Below are 25,772 nucleotides of genomic sequence, written 5' to 3' on the forward strand. Positions count from 1 at the left end.
ACCAAATATGCACAATTATTAGTAATTTACATCATGACCACTTCACACTTCTTCTGAAATCTTATAGTCTACCACCATAGACGGGGACCGATTTACAAGATAACAAGTCGTATTAATGACCTCAGTCCATAATTCTTGGCCCAATACAGTATTGCTCAATATATTTTAAGCTCTCTTCAAAAGAATCTGATTCATCCGTTCTGTTATACCATTCTTTTCTGGTATATGTCTTATTATATTGTGCCTCACAATCCCCCCATCTTTACAAAATAGGTTGAATTCCTTTGAAGTGAATTCACCAACATTGTATGTCATCTGCAAGACTTCTAGTTTCTGCCTTATTTGCTTCTCAATCATTGCCTTCCAAACTTTGAATGTGGCGAACACTTCAGAAAATAATCCCATAACTTCCTAAAGTAGGCATTTATGAATGAGACAAAAAATGATAGCCCCCAATAAAAACAACAAGCGACGTCCCCCATACATTTGAATGTACATAATCAAGTATCTCTTTCATAAACATATTTTCCTAACTTAAAAGATAACTGTGATTGTTTACCATATACATATATTAAAATCTACACTTTTAAATGTAGAAATCAAGCAACGATCAGAAAGTACCTTCATACCATGCTCGCTTATGTGGCCTAAAAGTGTATGCCACATACGTACCAATGTAGACTCTGCTGTAGACACTGCAATTCAATCTAATACGGTATTCTCGATCAACTTGTAAAAGTTACTGCTCCACTGCACTTCCATCACTATGAGTACCCCCTTTGAAACTTTTAGGATATGATCAAATAGGTAAATTTACACCCAAGTGCCTCATGATATATCAGATTCTTTATTAGGTCAAGAACGTGTCCCACATCCGTTAGGATATGCTCCACCCCATCAAGCATTTTGATGTGTACCGATTCGGTACTAACAACCTTATAGACAATGTCATTGCTCATAAACACTTGTCCACCATCATACTCGTTGTAACTAGCGAACAAATCTCACTGAAAAATCATGTGGTATGAGGCCCCTGTATCCAAAATTCACTTGTTGCTGAGATACTCGGATTTGGATGCAGTCAGAACATCACCACAAACTTCCTCACTAGATTCCACTATGTTAGCTTCTTTCGATGTATTATCTTATTTCTCTCCCTTCTAAGCTTTAGGATTCCGACAATCCTTCTTCATATATCCCATCATCACACTATTCCAATACTTTTTTTAAAAATTTCTTTTTCAAAAAGAAGCACTTATATATATATATATATATATATATATATATATATATATATATATATATATATATATATATATATATATCAAGAAACAGGATTTACAACGCCTTCGGAAGGGCATCACAAAAAGGCCAATGCCGCACCTATCATATACTGGTAGAAGGAAAAAACTAACCTTCCCTCAAGTAGCCCAAGCCTACCTTATCCAGAAATAGAAGGCCCCGAGTAATACTAGGGAGAGAAGCCTGAGTATCGTAAAATGAATTGGCTTGAGTTACGCTACGTCTCCTTGTCAGGTCATCTACTACTGCATTTGCTTCCATGGGGGTATGGGTGAAGGAAATGTCTAACACCTCCCGCATCACCTTGACCCTTGCATACCAGTAGCACATGGACCACGCAGGATTGAAGCTCTTCGAGAGAACCGTTACTATTGATTTTGAGTCACTCGCCATCTCCACCTTGGAGAAACCCAAAACAACACACTTTGTTAGGCCCTCCCAGATCGCTCGAAACTGGTTACACGGATGCTGATTGGGTTGCTAACATTGATGATCAAAAATCAACTAGTGGTGGTTGTTTCTATGTTGGGAACTGCTTAGTTTCTTAGCAAAGTAAAAAAATAAAGTTCCGTATCGCTTTCAACAGCTGAGGCTGAATACATTGCTGCTGGTAATGCATGCACTCAACTTGTATGGATGAAAAGAATGCTAAGCGATTACGGAATTGCGCAAGATACTATGGTTTTATATTGTGATAATTCAAGCGCAATTAATATCTCCAAAAATCCAATCCAGCATTCACGAACCAAGCATATTGACATTAGATATCACTATATTTGTGAATTAGTGAAAGACAAGACAATTTCCTTGGAATATATTCTGACCGATACTCACACTACCAAAAAATGATCAAAGGCTATGGACTATACTAGTTTTTAGCTACGGATATAGATCGTAGCTACTTTGGTACGGCTTAAAACTGTAGCTAAAAGATCCCCAAACCGTAGCTAAAAGGTAACACTTCTAAACGTTCAATTAGCCTGGGATAGCCCTATAAGTGGCTCTACGAGGCCTATTAAAATGTGTGTGCTCCATCTAATACGTCTATCGATTTTAAAATAGAATATTAGGGCAAGAGTCCAAAAAATGAAGTAGATCGAATGCTCAAGTGGACCACATGGTAGGAAACAGTGGAGATTAATTCCTACCATTGATTGATGGTGTGGTTTAATTGAACCTTCAATTTGCCTAGATGTTGGGGTCATTCCCTATTAAAAAAAATTATAAAATTAATGGATGGAGTGGATATATCAAATGCATCATGATGGACCCGACAAAGCCCTCGACAAAACCGTCTGTCTAGCACCGTCAAATGTGGTACGAACGCGGGGGGGCTACGAAGGATGTACAATGGCTACAGTTCGAGGGATTTTAGCTACGGTTTAAAACCGTAATAAGTAAAAATGCAGAATTCGCGCTGCCTTTTTCTATTCCCCCTCTCGCGAAACGTTTCATTTCCCTCTGCTCCTTGGAAAAAAAACCACATTCCCTCTCTCTCTCTCTCTCTCTCTCTCTCTCTCTCTCTCTCTCTCAATCTCGATCTCCCGTGCCCCTCTCTCTCTCTCTCATTTGCTTCTCATTTATAGTGATCTAATTAGATCTGATATTTTGTCTTCCATCTCTTTCTTTCCTTTTGTTTGATCTGATCATCTCTATATTTTTCTTTTTTCAGCTTTGGATTGTAGGTGAAAATGGGGCTCACGTTTACGAAGCTGTTCAGCCATCTGTTTGCAAAGAAGGAGATGAGGATTTTGATGGTCGGTCTTGATGCCGCCGGTAAAACAACCATCCTTTACAAGCTTAAGCTTGGAGAGATCGTCACCACCATCCCCACTATTGGTATTAGATCTCACCCCTGTCTCTCTCAATCTTGGATGCTGGAAGGTTTTTGTTCTCTTTTTTAACCCAGATTGTGTAATTCTGCATGTTTTTGGTGATTGATTGATGTCTAATCTGGTTTTCATGCTTTTGGACTCAATTGGATCCTTTCTCTATCTGTAGAATCGGAACTAGGTTGTTGAAGCATGTATGTTTCTGGATCTGTTCATCTGTTTGTACAGTTAGGTTTCTTAGCTTGATTCTATTGGAACTTGTATGCATGTCATAGATCCGTACATTGTATTGTTGAAATCTGAAGATGTGCTTGTGAAGAATGAGAGATCCATACCTGTTGGCTTTAGTCGGGGCTCTATGTTCATGGCTCCATAGGTGAGAGGTTGGGCTCAGACTTATGCTGGTTAGCCATTGTTTGCATGGTTTTAAGACTTACACCAACTCATTTGGTCTTGAGATGAGTTGCACTGGAGTTGGGGTGACTCAGCTGAGTCACCACCATGTTTCTCAAAATAGAAGGAAAAATAAAGAAATATATAGAATTAAAAAAAATGGCACCTAGGGTAGTTTTATGATAAAATCTAGTTAATGTGTGACCTTGAAATGCACTAAATATCAATTGGTTGTGTGAAATGTGGATAGGTATCTAATTGATTTCTTTGGTAATAGATCCACACCATTCAGGAAAACATGTTTCTTGATGGTAGTTGTAACCTACATATGTGAAATAGTTCATCTTGACCATGGTAGCTGGAAACACCCTAGGGCCATCTGAAATGCATTTCAGAAGAGGCAGATTTGCATTTCAAATGTTCTGTCATAATTGAAATGCATTCCCTTGCTAAAAAATTTTGTTATTGTCAATGTGGTGGCCTATGTGCCTGCAAATTAACTTCAATTTTATTGTTGTCAATGTGGTGGCCTGTGTGCCTACAAATTAACTTCAATTTTCTTGTCAAAGCTTGCAAATTAAGTTTTAGATTGACGTTCTTGCTACTATTGTGACAGTTTCCATTAAATTCGGATATCATTACAATTTCAGAATCTGAAAATGCAGTTACAAAATGCTTAGTTGACATTCAAGTAGTTGGCAATATCTTCAAAAGAATGATTCAATGCTCGAACCCAAGGATATTTAAAGTATCCTCAGGCCTTTTGAGTCTCTACAAGAGGGGCACATGGTTTGGTGATCTAGACATGGATGGGCCATGAGCCCAAAAACGTCACCCCATTCTGACCATTCTAACCATCTGGTCCTAGGCCAGCAAATTGCGTCACTTGTCGTCTCGACAGTTTTGTTCGCTATTGCTAATGTTGCAACTACAATGTCTTGAATTGCAGTCATGAGATTAGGCAGTTGGCATTTTAATCTTTGTTGGATATAGAAATCTTTAAGTGTTTTGAGTCTGTTTCACAAATCATTTCTTCTCAATCAATGTTTCTCCAAGGAAGCATTTATTCTAGTTCGAATTGTGGTGGTCCCACAACTTCAGTCCCTGTGCACAGTATACAACAAAATGAGTATATGAATCCAAATGAAATATCTCCACAGTTGCAGTTTCCTTCTAAAGAAAGGAAGTGGGCGCTTGGGCTTCAGGTCATTTCATTTGTACTCCATTCCAATGACAATCATTACTTTATGATCTTGTTAAGGGTCAAATACTGCATATTAGACCCCAATTATTTCCTGGATTTACAAGCATGATGCCGGTTAATGACCTGATTTAATCGTATTTGTGATGCAGAGTATGTTTACGAGCATGGGCTGGAAAAGATGTTAAAAGCATGGATTTAAAGCTCAGGCATTACCAAGGGCAAGGGACGGACTCCAGGGGACAAAGATCGAAGAAATTACATGCCAGGGGTCCGAGAAAATTGAGAAACTGAAGCTCAAGTGGCTTGAAAGTCAGTCGGATTGCAAGATCACAAGGTTTCCACCATCCGCTTGGTTCGAAACTTCATACATGGCCTGAGGACCAAAAACTAACCGAACACGTCAAATTTCAGCCATTGGATCCTCGTGAAAGTGGCTGAACTAACAGATCAGTATATAAAATCCTGATTTGGGGCCCACCCGCTGTCCAGATACGCTTTAACTTCGGCCCCCACGGCTCAAATGAAAGGGGGAACAAGATGGATGGTGTGGATTTCTCATAATCGTCATACAGTGTACATAGTACACTTTTTGCACTAAGACGTGCATGGCAACAGGGACGTCTCTTCTTAAAAAAAAAACAGAACTCTATTTCTGGTATGAAACATAGACTGATCTCAGTGGGCCATCATCATGGTCCAAATGCTCAATCCGAGCCGTCCATCATGCAGAGGGGCTCGATTTAGCCAAACCCATGTTGACTTTATGCACTCATGCACGCACACGTGTTGGTTTCAATGGTCACAAATGGACTGCCCTACAACTATTGCAGCTGATTTCTTTCGTCGGTCACGCCGAATCTGATCCAAAACCGTCCCTTCCCAACTGAAATTTCGAGAGGAATTCAATGAACGGCTTGGATCTCTCATTTGAAATAGATAGTGGACCCCACCATCGTCACAGCGTAATAGCTACGCTCCCTGTTTTGCGTCCGGAAAAACTGAAAATTCCGGACTGTTTTGCGAATTTGGCGAGGATCGGTCCGACGATCTGAGCCGTTCAAAACCTCTCCAAGGAAGTGCTGAACCGTGGCAAGAAGACTGAACGTCTTAAGATTGGTTTTTTTGGCCGAAAAGATGAGCTGACACGAGGCAGTTTCCAAGCTGGCTGACTGCGTGCTGCGGAAGGAGATGACGCACTCCGCGTCTGACTCCAACTCGGTCGGTTCCTTGCAACTGACCCATCCAGCGACGCCTCTCTAATATAAGGAAGAAAAGAGAGGGAGCTTAAGAGGGGAAAAACGTGAAGGAAGGGAGAGGGAGCTGCTGGACGTGGCAGGCAGAGGAAAAGCTGGGGAGGAAGACAGGGAGGGCAGCCGTGAGGATTGGACAGGCTTGAACGTAAGGACGGAAACATGAAGAAAAGAGGAAGGCGGGGACGTGGAACTTGGCTGCTGGAACGTAGCCGTGGAGCAGACAGGGAGGCTTGGAGACGCTGGAACATGAGAAAGAGAGAGAGGGGCAGCCTGCCTGGTTTTTTTTCTTCTTTTTTCTTTATATTTCTTTTATTTTTTTAAGGTTAGCCCATTCATGTGTGGCTAAACCCCTTAGCTAGGGCTAAGGGGTGAAGCTTGTAGTGGGATGGGAGACTTTATTTGTTGATTTAACTATTTAATCGTGAATTGAACTTGATTATGGTTTAATTATTAAGGAAATGTTTGTAGTTTTTTTTAATGGTCTATTGTGACTGAAATTACAATGGGTCTGTGATAGCTTTGAGCATGTTCCTTTCCTTTTATGTTTATGATGTCAGGAAGTCCTATTGTTCACCATCGTCTCATGGGCATGGTCGGATGACGGTACCCTTCCTAACTTTCATGCACTACTGATTGGTTGGTAATTAGTTTAATCCTGTTGTTTGCTTTTGTCTCCTAGGCATGGTTAGATGATGGAATCCATTCTAATTCATATACCTTTCATCTCTTGAAAGCCAGATCAAGTAAGTTCAGTTTAAATTCAATAATTCTTGATGCAGGCATAAGATCTCCCTGATCTGTACAAGTGGATCCTCTGAATCCCTAGTTTCCTTCCTCTGAATTCTCTAAGTTTTACATTAATCTCTCACCATTATTCATCAATTTATATTTGATTTAGATTGCATCTTAGGCTAGTTTTATTTCTACCTAGTTTCAGGAAACGTACAAGTTTCAGTCCCTGTGGATTCGACCTCGGTCTTACCGAGTTATTACTACATCACAACCCTATACTTGGGGAGTGAACAGATCTTAAACTCTGTATGTGGCTAACATGTGTAGGACACCTAGGCCATGTAACAGGAGGGATTGCAATCTTGATGAACTAGCCTAGTAATCTGGCCATAAAAAATCACCAGGTAGACCACACATGTAAGGAAACAATGGATGGTCCAAAAGAATTTGGCGAGTTCTTATAAACCAGCCATCATTTTCATACATTTCCTACCCCGTTGACCCGCCTGATTTTTAGCCAAGTCATCTCATAGGTAGCAAAACTCTGTATTTTTGAAAAAAAAAAAAAAAAAAAAAAAAACCTCATATAATTGATTTAGCATTTAAAACTCCCTATATTTTGAAATATAGGAAAGAAGGAAAAAAAAAAGATTTTTGGGGCGAAAATGAATTAAACATGTTAAAAAGAAAGTCTAATTTTTTAATTGAAGTTTTCTCTTTTAACCTTATTTATATATAATACACACGTGTGGATATATGGCCATTTTTTCTTTTTCTTTTTTTTTTTTTTAAACAAAGTTCAAAACTATATTAAACCAGAACTTCTCATTTTCCATTTTGCTATCTATCTGTCATCTATACAGCTCAGATGTCCTACACATGCTAGTTTGCCACATGCCCATATATAGAGGTGTGCCTGTGGCTATCCTGGAAATGCACCCAATACTACTCTATGCATGAATGGCTTCTCTACTGATGGGCCTTCTATTGTCGAAACTGATGGAGTTGGCAGCGGATCAGATAATGCTGTTAAGTTTGAAATGCGGGTAATCTGGTGCCACTTCATGGCTCAGTTTCATCATTTGGCTCGATGGTTGTGCTGAAAATGACCAAAGTGTACCTGAGCTTCTTTGGAATGACTTTGTTCGTAAACAACTTGGATTGTTCTTTTTCAGTGACTGTTGATTTAATGCCAATCTTGCAAAATATAGAAAATTATCACTTGCACGTGTTTGGATATGTGGAATCCCTGGGTTTTTTAAAGAAAATAATATCCAATGGTAATTTCCTGCTAATTGTAGAAAATTGGATACGGATCCTAGAAAATGGGGCTGTGTTTGGGTATCAAGTGGAATTCTCGAATTCATTAGACAACAGTTACCTCATTTCTTGTGCCCAAGAATTCTGATCATGGATAAGAGTGATTATTACTATGTCAAGGTCACGTATCCAAATAGCCCAATTGTCTTGTCAGTGGAAAACAATTTCTATTTCCCCATGGATTCTGTGTATCCAAACATGCCTGAACACATGTACAAGATTTGAACCATTCCTCTGGTAGGCCTTACCATGGATGGGCATAGACTGAAAATCACACCACAGACAACCCAACCCTTCCACTGGAGGATTTTCCTAACTGATGGTCAATCGTACTTTATTTATTTCTTTTAATCATCCATTTTCTTTCCTCAAAGTCCTCCAATTAAATGGCATAGAATTGCAGGAGTTGTGTTATTTTTTCATCATGGCCCATCCAAGGTAGGGGGCACAGCCAGATGTGTGGCTTCAATTTATCTTTCATTTGTACAAGAATAGAGTTGCAGATAGCTTAAGAAAATAAGTACTTCACACTCTTTAAGTCTTTCCCTTATTAAAGTAGCCAATAATTTCTTAGTGAAAAGTAAGCAATACGAGTCTTGTCATCTTTGTTGAATGACAATCTTTCAAGACTTCCTTTTTGTGGAGTAAATTTCATTTTCTGGCTGCATATGACACTTGATACACAGGCACTTAGAAATGGTATGCATGGCATTCATTAACTCAAATTAAATAGACTAAATTGTGGAGTTTTGCAAATATCAGGTTAATTGGACAAGGCTAACCTCTTATTGTTGACACTTGTTTGTTGAAAAAAGATCATTGGATATTTTTCATTATTAACTGTCTAATAAATATCTATAAATCTTTAGTTTGCAGTCCATCTAAACTGTTATACATAATTTGGATGGTATAATTTGAATTACTTGAATGAAAAATGTGTGGTGTCGAAGTATAATTTCTAAGTGCCTGCTTATCATCTGTCTCACTCTGCTAGAATATCAAAGTATTTCTTTTCCTTGAAATTCTGCCCTCTCCCTCCCTGCCATCTTGAAATTCTGCCCTCCCCCTCCCTGCCTCCCCCTCTCTCTCATTTGAAAAAGTTATATATGAGAAGATATACAATTATGGACCAATTCAGTTGTTCAAGTTAGTTAAAGCTGATTGTTTTGCTACATATGCTAAACCAAAATTCCATTTGGTAACCTTGTAGTCATGAGGCAGTTATTCAATACTTGTCTCCTCTCTTTTTTATTGTAGGAAATAGTACCACTAAGAAAAATCTGTCATCGACCTGAAACTGATTATCGGTTGCAACAACTGCATGCATCCAAGGATTTAAAATCTATGGGGCAACAAAACATGATGACAGATCCTTCTTTAGTAAGCTCTTCCAGTGATTTCAATTTGGTCGACCGAAAGATGATTAAGACGAACAAAAAGCAATTTCTACTGAAACAGAAATTTTTGTTTGCTTAATGATGTCAATTTGGTTTTCATATTTTGGTAATTATGTGATTTGTTTATTTTTTTCATTAATTTTTCATTTTGTTGTGATGATTTGTTCGCTTCTAATCATGTGATGGTTGGCAACATGAATAGAGCTGTGTTTTCTTTAGCTTGGTGAACTTGCATGTTCTTAATAAAATGGTGTTCTTATCTTTTTACTGAACTGACCCATTCGCTAAGGAGTTTCAGTCCCAGCCAAAAACCCGTCCTGTTCAGTGATGAGTTCTGATCCCAACCAATTCGACAGTCTGGTGCATTCCAGGTAAGTAAACACTGGCCATTGCTGAGGCTCATTAAGCTGGAAGCTCCTCATTGATCAAGTGAGTTTAATGTGATTTTTTTCCCTCTTATGATTGCTAGATGAATTTGATTATTTTTCACTTTAGCCATACAATTGATGTAAATGAATTAGCTAGTTAGAAGATCAAATCAACGAGATAATTGATCATCTGAATCAACTTGCCATGAAACTACCTTCCAAAAATGATAATGATAATATTAATAAAACTAAACTAAACTAAACAAGGTCTGAAACTTGATTCAGGCCTACTGCTACCATAAACTAAACAAGGTCATTAAGGAGCAAATGTCTAGGTGAAGTTGAAGTAGTGGCTACCTTTCTCTTGGACAGTAGTGGCTACATTTCTAGCCTTTGCCTTAATTTCTTAATTGTAATTAGGTTTTGGCTCTTGGCTAAAATATCTCCACTTGTCCTTAAAAAGGATCACATCATATGCTTGTTGTAAAGCATAATCATTTGCTTGTAGCCTCACCTTTTCCCTTAAGTCTTTCTCTATACTGCATTGCACACACCAGTAACAATAATTATAATAATAATTAATCTCTTCAATGTATAAAGCAAAGAGCTGTGACATTTTTGCCCATGCAATTTATTTTAGGAGAGATTCGACCAGATATTAAATGATATTTCTAATATAAATTAGTAGTATTTCTGAAAATTTAAAAACATACATCCTTATAAATGAATGAAGTAGATTTAAGCCATGTCAATGAACGCCTTGGATTTTATCCGCTTCTTATTTTTGTCTTTTTCACTTTCTCACCCCCTGACTTTCCCCAATCATTACAATAATAACAATGATAATAGCCAAAGGGCAAGAAAACATTTCTTTAGATTAACCGTAACCACTGGAATAAAGCTAGACCCAGACCATGGCATCGACTTAGATCTCATTGGCTGACAGACTGTAACATGTCTTTTGGGCATTCCATTTATGAAAAGTCCGACTCAGTTTTCCAGTTACCACACCCATGAAAAAGAAAAAGAAAAAAAAATCCTAAAACTCTCAAGGGAATCCAATCAGTAAAAGATCTGTGAATCTGTAGGAGTTTTGGTCATTGTCGCAATAGATTCTGACAAGGTTGAGGCCAACTCATTCCTTGGAAAAAAAAAAAATCAAACCACATTTGGGTACACAACAACACTGGTTATTGGTGGAATGTTGGTCTTATCTAAAAATGAGCACACACTTGCCACTTGGAGCTAGTTTGATGAACTTTCTCCATTATGGGGAGTGGGGTTTCTGCACTTTCCAAACAAGGCACTGATCTAATTTAAAGTGGGTGCATCTATTATGAATCAAGATGATGCAGTTGCCATTTGTGCCCCTCTCCTAATGGTGTGCCTTACTGTCTTGAGAATATTAGAGTTTTTCTGAAGCCGGAGAGAATGGAATCAAGATCTGTTACTTTTGTGCAACATCAATATGTATCGATGTAAAATTCTTGTCGGGAATCGTTGCTATGACAAAATTGTTATTGTCATTGTTGCATAAAGCAACAACAGATGCTTGAGTTATCACCGTTCCTTCAGGTAGAATGTATACAAACCTCTTAACTTAAAGTGCTTTTTATTAAGTAATGTTTAAATTTTGTTCCACTCAACCAAGTGATAAATTTGGTAGAACAAGGGCTTTTCAACTAGATGCAATCCCACTTATAGTTGGAGCATTTCTCTGGTCTGTGACATATCCTTTGACTGTAAGTTTGTAAAATTGGATTTAGTAGTAGCAAGGTATTTTGTGTAATGTGCTTAGCAAATTTTTGCAGTGCTACAGCCCATAGTGTACAAAAGATGATAATTGGTCATTTACTTTCTGGGATTGGGATAGGCACTCATCTGCCATTGTGCCACTTTACATATATGAGGTAGTGGACTTTGGAAGTTAAAATGGTTCATATATAATCTTTAGTGTTCAATTTTTTTCAAATTAAAAGGAAATCCTTTACTATATTTCTTCCTCTCATACGTCTGTTACCATCTCTAAAACACCAGATAGGCATGTGGTGTTTCAGACCAGATTTAGAGGGAGCTCATTTCACTACTGCTTATGGTTTTGGATACAGTTGCCAAATTTAAGAGAGCTGATGAACATGGAAAAGAAATATGAGAAAGATGACATTACTGTAATTCTCTCTTTCCAGCAGTATCATCTTTTTCATAATTCTTTGCCATTATGAGATGATAATGATTATGACATTACTGTGCAGGTCTGCTGGGAGCAATTTGTGAAGTTTCTTGATATATATTGTTGAATATTGTTCACCTGATTCTAGAGAAGTTGTTGACCAGTAATTGCCTTTCAAAATTTCTTTCTTTTTATTTTGGTGGGATATTTGTAAATATTCAAACTCTGACTTCAGATTTTTGAGACATGGTATTTTACTTGTATGATCAACTGATGACTGCTGTCCAATTTTATTTTATTTTTGTGGGATATTTGTAAATGTTCATACCATGACTCTCGATTTATGAGGCATGGTATTTCACCTGTATAATGAAATAAAGATGAGGTAATGAGTTGCATAAATGGGAAAGGACCATCGTGATAGGCTTGATTAAATGTAGGCTTGATTAAGTAACTTTAGAAACATGGAGTTTTGAAGCACCCTAACTTTTACTAATGAACACCTTGACCATATGAATGACTCTACCCAAGTCATTGGCTGAGTTTAGCTGAAATGGTTGATTTATTCTATTTTTGCAAATTTAGTTGGTATTGCTATACCTATATTACTTGGTATTTTGAATAGCTTAATGTTTATTTTGTCTTTGGCTGTTGCAGATTTTGCTTGTTCAAAAATGAGAAGATCAGTGTATGCTCCCGAGTATTGTTTTTCTTTTTTATGTCATCTTATCGTCGTTTTTCTCTATAATTTAGTTATTCAGTTTTGGGGCATAACTTTTTCATATGACTACATTGTTTATATAATGAAATTGATTTTTAGCCATGTGCAGTAAGCTTTCGGATCAAAGCGAAGCTGAGAATAGGGTGTTAGTTGATGGCGAATTGATAACCAGTAGAGGCACATCCATGGAGTTCTCGCTTGCGATTGTTGAGAAGCTATTTGGCTGCGAGAAGGCATTGGATCTTGCTGTCAATGAGAACTTTAAATAGACATATAACTATTATGTTGGCATTGTACTTTTGTAAATGGATTAAAATGAATGATTGTATTTTTGATTGAATGAATGAATAATTGTGTTTGATTGAATGAATGAATGATTTAGCCATGAAGTATTTATCTATATTAGCTTATATGAGTTGATCTATCAGGGCATGTACTACAGTGGTAAGATATGCCATTATTATATTTTATTTGATTATTTAATTTTTTAAAAAAAAATAGGCAGTAGCTACAGCTATTAACCATAGCCCTTTATCTCAAAACTGTAGCTGTTACTAATTTCAGCCTATTGCTACGGTTCTTGCTCTACTTTTAGCCATAGATATAATCCGTAGCTGTATATCCTCTAGAGCTACGAACAATATTGCTACGAATTTAAGTCATACTTATTGTTTCTATGTCTACGGTTTAAATTCGTAGCCATAGCTTTAAGACCTATGGCTACGGTACTAATGGCTACAGTCGTGCTACGAACTATAACCGTAGTCATATGCCTTTAGCTACGACTTTTATCCATAGCCTTTGCCCAATTTTCTGGTAGTGTTAACTTGCTGACATATTCACAAAATCGCTAGACAAAAGCAAGTTTGCTAAATTAAAATTTGATCTTGGTATGTGCAATTTGAATTGTTAATTCATGTATTTCTGTATCATAATGTATATATTTGTTATTTTAAATGTTTAAAATTTCAAATTTTATGAAAATTGCACATTTTGGGCTGTGCACGACCAGTCGAGTATATACTGGACCAGTCATGGCACGACCGGTCGAGCATGTACTCGACCAGCCATGTAGAGTGGGTTTGGTGCTTTATTTGGAGGGAAAAATCACTTTTTCCTCATTTTGGTTGTCTTCTCCAATGGCTCCTAAGTCTACCGGTCGAACCCATCTTAAGGTTAGTACATTTTTTTATTTTTCTTATAGATTCAAGTCCTTTGCACTCCATTTTCATCATTTGTGTGGTTTATTTCTTGATTTATAGTAGTTTTTGGGGTTTTCTTCTCAAAAATTTGATTTATTGGAAACTCACTCTACCTCTCTTGCAATTTCTTTATTTCTTGATATCTTTGGTGCAAATGGAAGGTAGAACCAAGAAGAAAGGATCTCGTGCTCCTTCTACAGTCAACTCCTATAACAGTGCGCCACCTTCGGTCGCCTGAAGATGATCCTTCTTATGTACGGGATATTAGGTTGCGTAATGTTATAGTAGAACGACCTATTAATGTTGATCATTTAGCTCCATTTGATATCTTTCCTCTCCTTTAGTCTGTAAGATAGGATAACATACTACATTCGGGTGGGCTGGCATACCACTTCATTGCGCAGGCTATCTATGCTTGCATTACTGATTTTTCTACTGAAAATCTGACATTCACTATCTCAACCAGAGAAGGTCCAATTGATGTAGATCGTCATCTTATCTCTGGATTAATGGATTTACCAGTCAATGATGAGGGTATTCCCATTAGCACTCTAGTGGCAAAACTATCTGAAACTGAGAAGCGAATGCTTAATGGAGATTTATGCAATATAGATGCGGAATAGAATACTACTGGAAATGCGATTGCCTCAAAGTATTTGTTACCCAGATACAAAATCCTTCATAGGATATTCATTTCGAATGTTTATCCTCGTTCTGGTAACAAAACCGAACTCACTACGTTCATGGTCTGTATTCTTCATTCCATTATTTCTGGTACCTCTGTATGTTTTCCTTCCTTGATTTGCCATTGCATCATTTAGTTCTGTTTCCATCCAGGACATAATGACAATCCCTTCACTTATCTTATGATTATGTTGGCCACCCATAGTTTAGTGGCTATGCCTGTAGGAGAATCTCCCATTCACCACCTACCATTCAAGAACTTCAATATTAACAAGATGAATTTGAAGTTGGTCCTAGGTCAAGTCAATGTGGGTGCTGGTGGAGCTGATGCCGCAAATAAATTAGAGGAAGGTGATTTGCCTCCAAATGACATCAATATAGATGATATTTTTTATGAAATCAAATCCAACTCAGCAGATGATCCTGATTATCAGCCATCTGACTTTGATGCGCGGGTACGCTCACTTGAAGAGAAGGTAGAAAACATGAATGTGTCACATGATATGCAATTCAAATATATGCACAAATATCTTAAGCGCCTTAACAAGGGACTTCAACAACTTGATCCTACCATACCTGCTCCTTCATCGGGTTCTGATTAGTATTTGATTATGTGGTTTGTAATAACTTTTATGATACTTAGATTTCTTCTGTTTTATGGGGTTGAACATGCTTGAACATGATTGCTTATGAATTTGGTTAACTTGATAATTTAGATCATATATTTTCTTCTTCCTTATTACTCTTCTTATTCTTCCTTATTTATCTACTTCCATTATCATTTATTGGCTCCTTCTTTTGTTATATCGTGATAAAAGGGGGGAGAATTTTATCATGCTTGTGATATGTGGCATGTAGATTGTGAATTGTGGATTGTGGATAGGTAGCCATCCATTATTTTATTTTATTTTATAAGGGGGAGTATTGTTGGGGGAGTAGATGTGAATTATTTTGACTTGTTTATAACTGGTGCATGATTCTTTAACCAAGTTGTAACTAGTTTATATTGATAACTGATGCATGATTCTTTATTGTGCATATTATGCTTATTTCTAACGAAGTGTGTTTTGTCATTTATTTGACAAAGGGGGAGATTATAAGTGCTATGTTTTCTAGCTCCTATGATTGTCAAATTTTGTAGTGTCAAAACCTCTTGGAATCTGTGGCTTGTGTAGTGCATTTACATATTCAAGACTGTGCATCTCATGTATAAGAACTAAGGTCTTTACTTCAAGAACTTCAAATGCAAGATCAAGATATATACATGCTCAAGTACAACACCATGTGATAGTTCACTCCTTTAAGCTTCAAAGTTCAAGGTTTCAAAGCTACATCTAAAGGCAAGACAATAGTCTTTACTATGGTACTCAAAGCTCAAGATGAAATGCAAGTCAAGTGCTTCAATTTCAAGCTTCAAAAGGTCTCAAGTTCAAGCTTCATCATATGTTAAGATCTCAAGCTTAGTGAACTTCAAAGAATAACTATCAACTGAAGTAAAAGAATATTAATATTCATACATCGCTTACAAGGTATGAATGACCCTAAATTGACCATAGGATAGGTCATTTTAAATACATAATTTAATTGGGTCACTTTATAAGTGCATATACTATTTTTCGACTAGTCTTAGACTAAGTTCGATTAGTCTTAGCACTGGCTCGACCAGTCCAAGAAATCCTCAACCAGTCCTAAGTTTGTTACTAATTTTTAGGATTTTTTATTATTGCCTCGACCAGTCTTGGAGACTGCTCGACCAGTCGAGTGAACAATGCTCAACCAGTCCTGCAGGCTCGACTCAAAGTCCAGCAACTAAATTGAGTTCCACACGACCAATCGTGGACAAGACTCGACCGGTCGTGGAGGTCACTCGACCGGTCGAGCAGGTCCTTCGACCAGTCGTGGAACGGCCTAATCTTATTGGGCCCAAATTATTAAAAGTTTGTTGGTCCTTCGACCAATCGAGCCGACCTCTGGACTAGTCTAAGGTGCGATTTCTGCACTTATAAATAGAGCACGATTTTTAGAGTTTGATATTCAATTCAAGCAAAATCAATATGCCGCTCTGAGAGATAAGTTAGTGATATTCTTAAGCTATTTAGTGCTCATTTTATATTCTCTTTAATTAGCTTTCTTTGTATTTAATTTTGAGTTTCTACACTCCAATCTTATATGAAAGAGGGATTGAAATTTTTCCATTTCTTGGAATCAAAATCAAATCAAGCTAGCCCAAGGTGATTTAATCTAAAATAAATTTAGAACTTAGAACTTTTTCATAAGTGAGTGTGAACATTGAACATCTACGTTAAACTTCTACTCTGAATTGGTTCTTCCGGGCTGCATCAAAAGAAGAATATCTAGATAAGTATTTTACAGTTTTGTAAATCAAATCATTCTTTTGGTTTCATTGAGATTGTGCCAGAAAAATCTCTTTCTTTTGGTTTGTCTGAGGTGATCCAGAAAAATCAAAGTGTGGGGTTTTTGACTTGTGTAAGCCCACTTAAAAGACACAATTGTGAAGGTCTTAGGTGAACCTTGAAAAACCTATTTCATAGTGAACGCTAATATCCACTGTGTGAGGATATTAAGAGTGGAGTAGTTGTGTGACTGTTTTTCTAAATAGTTGGTGTACACACAAGCGAACCACTATAATTTCTGGTCTTATGGTGATTGATTGATTATTTCATTTTGTGGATGTTGTAATTTCCCTTTATACATTTGTGGAGAATGTTGTAATTTCTTTTATGCAAGTGTGGGAATGTTGTAATAGCATAGTTATTTCATTTGCTATTTACTTCTTTATTCCTCTATATCAGTTTGAGATTTTGATACACAGATCGTTCTAGGAATCAGGTTGTCCTACCATAAGCCATTAGTTTTTGGTATAAAGTTATCCTTAGAACAACATTTATATCAACCTCTCAATACTTGTACACTTGAGGTTGTTTTATATTTCTACATTGTGTGATTGTTTAAGTGCTATCTTTATTTATATTTGTTTAAATTTCGCATTTAATTTTTAATTTGGCATAGTCCTATTCACCCCCCCTGTAGGACTCGTAGCTCGGCCTTTTCAGGAATCCCCAAGACTATTACCTCAGATTACGATACTAAGTTCCTCAGTCACTTTTAAAGGACTTTGTGGTAGCAATTTGGCACCACACACACATTTTGACAGTGCTTACTACCCCTTGATGGATGGACAAACATAAGTGGTGAACCATACATTCAGGAACCTCACACATTGTATCTTTAGTGTTAAACCTAAGCAGTGGAATCTTACTCTAGCTTAGGCAGAGTTTGCCTTTAACAACATGCAAAATCGGTTTGCCGGCAAGTTCCAATTCAAGATTGTGTATGGTCGAGTTCCCAAGCATACACTCGACAAATTCCCATTACCTAAATTACCGAGAATGAGTGTTGTTATAGAAAATATGGCAGACCAGATCACGACTATGCATGACGATGTTAAGAAAAAATTATAGGAGTCAAGCACCAAGTACAAGGAAGAGGCTGATAAAGTTTAGCAACTTAGGAAAATCCATGATAATGCCTATGTCGTTGGTCTTCCCGAGGATATGAAGATCTCATGAACGTTGAATGTGGTAGATTTGTGTGAGTATCATGAGCTAATTAAATCTGATGAACCACTCGATGACAAGTTCTTTTAAAGTGGATGAGACTGATGTAGAGCGGGCCGTAAACATATTGTTACTACAACTGGACCAAAAGAAGCCTGAATGGAAGTAGACATATTCTATCAGATCAGGGCCCAGTCCTCAGTAGTGCATGACATAATTGGGCTCTGGGCACATCCAGTTCGAAGATATTCAATTTGAATGGAAGAAATTGGTGTTTGAAGTTTGAACCCTAAATTGGCTATAACTTTTTATTTAAATATTGTTACGGGATGCGCGACCTATCAATCTTTACTGTAATGGACCATCCGAGGTTAACCCACTCGCTTCATAGGTCACATATGTCCATTTCGTGAGAAAACACTTCCTTCAAGTTCAATTTTTATTTTTATTTTTTTGAAAAACTTATTATTTTTAATAAATTTTAATTTTGATATATATCCTTCATTTTAGAGATTTAGACTATGACGTCTTTTTAGGAATTGCTTTTAATCATACTAGGAATCATCTGACATGATAAATTTAGGATTTTTTTTTTTTTTTTTATAAATTTGTATATGTTGTCTTCTTAGAAATTTTTTGTAATCATGCTAGGGATCATTTGTCATGATTAGGTTAGGATTTTTATTTTTTTTAAAAAAAAATATTATTTCAGGTAAGTTTTATTTTACTATAATTAGGACTCCTAATTATGTTTTGTTTTTCTTTATAAGTGATGTAATCGGGAAGTATGAACATTATTGAATAATAAAAAATTTTGAGGTTTCCTTTTTATCTTGTGGATTCAAGAATAACCTTGTGTATTCAAGGTTTTGCGTACTTAAAGAAGATAGTGATCTTTCTCATTATTATTTCACACTCTTCCCTGCATCAGTAATCCAGTATACTATAAAATTATGGGTACACATTGTTGAGGGTCAAATATTGCATACCAGACCCTAGTTATTGCCTAGATTTATGAACATGGTACTGTTTAACGGCCCGATTTAATCGTGTTTGTGATGCAAGGTACATTTGCGAGCTTGGACCGAAATAGAGTATTAAAAGCATAGATTTGATGCTCAGAATGCACCAAGGCAAGGGACAGACCCCAGGGGATCAAGATCGACGGATTTGCATACTAAAGATCCAAGGAAATTGAGAAACTGAAGCTCAAGTGGCCTGAAAGTCAGCCAGAATGCAAGATCATAAGGTTTCCACTATCCATTCGGCTCGAAAATTCATACATGGACTAAAGACCATAAATTAACCATACACATCAAAATTTATCCGTTGGATCCTTATGAAAGTGTCCCAACGGACAGATCAACCTAGAAATCATCAATCATGGGCTCACTCGATATCTGGATATGCTCCAAAATTAGTCTCAACCCCTTAAATGAGGTGATAAAACGGATGGATGGACGGATCTCTCTAGTACAGCATCATGGGACCCATACACGCGATACGTATACACAGCCGCCGGGCACCAAACCGTCAAGGCAGCGTTGACTGCCTTGACCCGATCAGTCTCCCACCAGGAGACAGCGGACGGACATCCGACTGTGGGTTTGTGACTGTGGGCCCCACACATCAACATGTTTGCAAATCTGAACTGTCAATTACATCCATAGGGCGGGCGTAACCCACGTCTAGATGTCCTTTTGGCCTCATACACGCTATCATAGGATTTCCACCATCAAACGCAGGATGAACGGTAGTTTGAATTAGTATAGTGGGTCATGCTAGAACTTACCAAAACCACTCCTTCCTGACTGGTTTTTCACCAAGAATCCAATGGACGGGGTGGATTCTTCCAAAAAATATCATTTTGGGCCACCAAACACGTCAGCGTACTCTGTTTACGCAGGTACATGCGTCTGTGAAAACTGGCCTCTGTGGGCCATTGCGTGCGCACATCTTTGACCGGATGAACGATCTAGATTGTTCAGAAGATCCAGCAGTAGGCCACAACCCCAACCATGAAGTCGGACTCCGTGGACAGGCCGTCCACCATCTCGAATCTTAGGCCGAAGGCGAGAAGCTCCTGCGCACACGGCTGTGCTAAGTAAAAATTCGCACCGACTCCCGCTGTGAACTGTGGAAAACAAGGTCGGTTTTGTAAACCGACCTGCTGGCTGCGGACATGTTATAAAAAGGGAGAGAGAGGGCGTAAGATGGGGGATCTGAGCTAAAGACGTGGGAAGCCAAGAAGAGCAAGGAGAGAGAGAGTTTCGGCCGGCTGGTTCTGTCTGTTCCCTGTTTTCTTTTAAAGATGTTTAGCCTAATCATGTCTATGAGTAGTTAAACCTCTTAGCTAGGGCTAAGACGTGAAGCCTGTAGCGTGATGGGAGACTTTTTGCTATGCCTTTTGTTTAGACTGAATTGATGTTGATTTTTGTTTAATTAAGCGAATGTTTTTTAGTTTTTAATGGTCTGTTGTGACTAAAATTACAATGGGTCTGCGATGACTTTGAGCATGTTCCTTTCCTTTTTATATTTATGACGGGAGGAAGCCCTGTTGTTCGCCATCGTCTCCTGGGCATGGTCGGATGATGGTACCCTTCCTAACCTTCATATATTGTTGATTGGTTGGTAATTAGTTTAATTTTATTGTTTACTTTGTCTCCTGGGCATGGTTTGGTGATGGAATCCATTCTAATTCATATACCTTTTATCCCTTAAAAATTAGATCAAAGGAAGTTCAGTTTTGATCTTCATGGTTACACCCTTCAATTGGATGAAGATGCACTCTAAGTCCAGTTGAGTTTTTGATGCAGGCATAAGATCTCCCTGATCTCTACAAGTGGATCCTCTGAATCCCTAGTTTCCTTTTCCTAAATTCTTTAAAATTTTAGATAATTATTCCATCATTATTAATCAAATTACATTCGATTTAGATTTTATCTTAGTCTAGTTCTAGTTCTACTTAGTTTCAGATAACAAACAAGTATCAGTCCCTTGGGATTCGACCTCGATCTTACCGAGTTTATTACTACATCACAACCCTATACTTGGGGAGTGAACACACATGTTTGATCAATGACCCTCTCTGTGAGTGAGCTTGCTTTTGGATCATGGTAAGGAAAGGAAACACCATTTCTCATTAAAGTAATTTTCCGTCATTTGTGAAGACTTTTTTTAATTATGATTGGTGGGAAACACTATTTATCACTTCTCTCACATATACCATCGCCTATCTCCCATCACCTGACATGTATCACATATCCAATATCCCATCGTACATTCTATTTTGTCATACATTTGCCAATGTGCCCCATCCATCTTCACTTGGGCCTCACATGTACAAAGCACTTCAAATATACCGCATGTGTCAACTTTCATTGTTCATCTTCTGTTTTTTTGCATGTGTGCATGTTTACACTTGTCCTAGCCCATCCATGCGGACCAATGACATGTCACCATGTGTTAGCATTGCGTACGAATGATGAACGAAATCATATTCGCACCTTGAGAATACATTTTACCTCATATACTTCGGCGACACATTACTTGCAAAAATAGAATGACTTAGAGTCGTACGCACACTCATAAACGAGATACTAAAATGATGAACATGTAGCCCTCTCACAAGTGGCACATCTGGTCAAAGCATCATGCTCGATAGGCTTATAAAGACCTATTGAGATAGGAAGTTTATCGTAATCCACTCACTGAGGACGTCTCAGATAATCCTGGATAAATTGAAAACATCCTAGGGTGGCGGCAACTACAAAGGTTTGAGAAGGCAATTCCTCCCAAAACGAAAAGGAATCAACGGATACAACGAGGAATCTGAATCTAGCTAGGATATGATTTGATCCTGTAATGTTCGAGGATCTCATGCCAGCAAGAAAACCCAATGTAGCTGCCGCCTCCCGATCTATATAAGAAGCACACGATGGAAAACTCGACACACCAACTGTGCACACAACAAAGAACTCATGTTTGATTGAATAGCAATAATGCCATGATTCATCAAAATCATAGATTAGAAATGTTCAACCGATTGATTTTGGGATTGTAACTTGGCAACATTGGGTTTCCAATTTAGACATGGATTTCCTTCAACACTCATTGTATGGGGCAAGCAACAAAAATCGTTGTGGAACCTACCATAGTATCCATGAAACATCCACTACAGACATAAGTTGCACCAGCTCATGTTGGTATATAACCCAAAAATCATGCAACAATCGAGTGGGACATACATGCAACAGGGGAAATGGGATGGGGAAGCCCACAATGCATGCATTGAAACTTTATTGAGGCCAACAAGTTTTGAATCAAGTTGATATTTGTGTTTTCCTTTCACTGTGGTGGGAGCCATCATATGAATTGGTTGGATGGCAGATAAATATCAACAGTGGCCCTAAGGTTTCATTGGTGGGCCAGCATCCTCGCCCCTATTGTTCTATGGTGTGGTATGTTTAAGTTTAGAGTATGTTTCTTTTTATCCTGATAATGTGAAGGAGACAAATCATCATTAGGATCTTACTGTCACAAAGAATTGGGGTGTAGCCCATAGTTTTTCGTTGATCCAGCTCTCTACATCATGGTTCACATCCCAATAACTTATGTCTACTTAATTTGAGTTCATGCATGCTATGTATGATTTTTGAGTGCCTCCACGTCAAGCATCATCCCCTACGAGAGTATCAAATAACTTCCCCACGTATGATAAATTTTGGAATATTGCATGTATTATAAAGTAGTTGTGGGAAGGCGTGATTGACCGCCAGAGGTGCATCTTCTATTTTTATTAGGAATTTTGCCCCTGAACCGCCTTTGGCTTGGAACATGGACCTTAAAACTGTTACTTTTAAACTATGACCTTGTTGTGCACTTTGACCGGAGTATTTTTTTTATTGACGAAATTACCCATCTCTTTTTTTAACCAGCAACTTGTTGACGTACTTTAAAATGTCTAGAAAACTTCAAGAAATGAGGTGGTGGTGCCGACTTTCATAATGCTTGTTGTAAATCTGAGCCATCCATCATATTCACCATCTCATTTTAGGGTGTGGGCTTAAAATTGTGGCGGATCTAGTGTACATGTGGGTCCCATGATAGAAAAAAGTGGATCAATGATTACTATTGTGGAAAATATCGATAGTTCATTTTTAATGCTTTCAAGCTATTCAAACCATTGAAATGGCATTATCAACCGTTGAGAATTTCATTCCGAGTAGTTTGATCTAAAATTTTTGTGGCAGTGTGAAGGCAAGGCTAATATTGCACGATTTGACCCAGATTTAGAGGGAAGACTGAGGGAGCCGTATAATCGAAAGACACATTCACTCTGTCCATCATTTGTGAGACTGCAAATACAAATGATCTAAAAATGGCCATTTACAGTGAAACTATAAATAAAAATGATTTAAAACTCAAGTGGGCCACACCACGAGAAACAGTGGGGATGAGGACGTCCACCATTCACACCCTACTGGGCCGGACTCAAGTTTTGGATCAGGCTGATATTTGTTCCTTTCTAATCATCCTTATTGAAATCATAGTATGTGAGGTCAGCTAGAATATGAACATTATAATGGGCCTTAGTCAGGTTTTGATGGTGTATGTCTCATCTCCACTTTTTCACGTGAAATGAGCCACTTGAGTTGTTTTCAAAAAAAAAAAAAAAAAAAAAATTTGACTTTTAGGTTCAAGTCACAACATGAGCTGGCGCAACTGACGGTTAAAGGGAATAAGGGGATGTCATGTAAACACACCGAGCTTCTTGTTTCACCTGCTTCCAACAACAAGTGTTCCAAGACACCCGACGTCCAAATGGAACAGTGATGCAAAGGACGCGACATTGGTGTAACCTCTGTTATACAGAGCGTGCAATCAAAGTTCTATAGGACCCACCATAACGTCCATGTTACGTCCATCCTATCCATCAATTTAGCTAGATCATATAAGATCTTAGCAAAAAAAAATTAAAAAGGCAGATCTAAAATTTCAAGTGCGCCACACCATAAAAACCATGGGGACGGAAATGTCAACCATTGAAACCTTCATGATATTTATATGCCATCCAACCCTATCATAAGATGATTCCCACCAAAATGCATATACGGAAAACACAATATTATCTTGATCCAAAACTTCTGCCAAGATAAAGCTTCAAAAGTGGGCATTCAATCCCCACCGTTTCTTACTGTATTCCACACACAAACACACACACACACACATATATATATATATATATATATATATATTAGGGTCACATCCTAAAATGGTTTGGCAAAATTGATGGACTAATGAATGTCAGTGGGCCCCACAAAATTTTAGGTCATATGCAGATGGAAAGCTTCTGTCACCATGTCTCTTCCTGTGATGACCCATGGCTAATGAAAAAGAGCCATGTAAAGCTTCTTCCGGGTGAAATGATAATTTATGATGTATTTGTCTTTTTCACCGTAATTTTTATGTCCGTCACATCATGTATGCTTATTTTTATTGGCGGCATACCATCGATGAATGCCTATATTCTCAATGCACAATGCAGTTTTAAGTAAAATAAAAGGTGGGCCATTTTTCCATACTATGGCTGACTGTTCGACCTTGACCGGACATGATTTTAAAGTAGGGTGCCTCTGTGAGAGAGAGAGAGAGAGAGAGAGAGAGAGAGGAAAACGGATCCCACTACTATCCTCAACAATTAAGGATCCACCCCATTGTTCAGGTGCTCGCACAATTAGGTGTGGGGGTTTGCCTGCTGGGTGGTGTTCATATCTACATGGGTGTATATGTTAGTGGGCTGAGGCATTACTCTCGTTAGCCCAATATGATAGGAGGGTCCCGTCTTTTATGGGGCCTCCCCGAATTAGCTAAGTTGTAATCATTCTCTTTGCAATATATTCCAGGGGGTATTCTTCTTATTTCCTTTAAATAAAAAAAATATTTAAAAAAAAAAGAAAAGAAAAAAGAACCCCCACTGTTTAGGTGGGGACAACTAATCCTATGGATATCATAAGGAATTAAGGGGACCCAATGTTAAGAGAAAATAACCAATAGAATTTCATTCAGAAAGGGCCATAAGAAAATTTAGGAGGCTTTTAGCATTTCTATATTTACTATTTCATGCACCAAATCTTTAAATATAACCATAATTTCCAAAGTAATAATAAGGACTTAGGCGAAACGCTTGAGGTACTCTTCAGCAGTGACGTACTTGTAGTCCGGGTACAGGTCATAGCTGTCCACATCATGTGGGCCCTTCACTTTGAACTCTAAATCCCCATGGTAGAAGATCTGGTACATGTGGGCCACCCCGATTTGCAGTGGAGGTGGCATCTCTGCATCCAAAACAAGAAAGGTTACATAGATCACACCTATTCATCTCCTCCTGACAAGTGACGCCCATGGTTCTGTTACAACGATCATTAATCTGATGGGCCCACAGTTGACAGAGAATGCCCCAAAGTTCTTTACAACGGAAATGTCCTATTGATTATATGCAGTGCTGATATTTGGCTGTTCATCCGCATTGTTATATCATCCCCTCCAGAAGCTGATAATCTACCGTCAAGGTACCACAACTTGTGGTACCGCACCATCTCTTTCAGCCAACATAT

The 25,772-nt window shown here is 38.0% G+C and overlaps 1 protein-coding gene and 1 long non-coding RNA gene across 2 annotated transcripts in view; one reads left to right on the forward strand and one right to left on the reverse strand.

The window, feature by feature from the left end:
• The window catches only part of LOC131249402 (bifunctional pinoresinol-lariciresinol reductase 2-like), a 64,153-nt gene that overhangs the window by 34,728 nt on the left and 3,653 nt on the right, over window positions 1–25,772 (reverse strand). The window lies entirely within an intron of this gene.
• LOC131258311 (uncharacterized) lies at window positions 4,628–8,341 on the forward strand. Its single transcript, XR_009178059.1, has 3 exons — window positions 4,628–4,732; window positions 7,065–7,120; window positions 7,580–8,341. It is a non-coding gene; the product is annotated as an uncharacterized LOC131258311 (long non-coding RNA).

Source organism: Magnolia sinica, chromosome 1 (assembly GCF_029962835.1).
Source record: "Magnolia sinica isolate HGM2019 chromosome 1, MsV1, whole genome shotgun sequence".
NCBI lineage: Eukaryota > Viridiplantae > Streptophyta > Magnoliopsida > Magnoliales > Magnoliaceae > Magnolia > Magnolia sinica.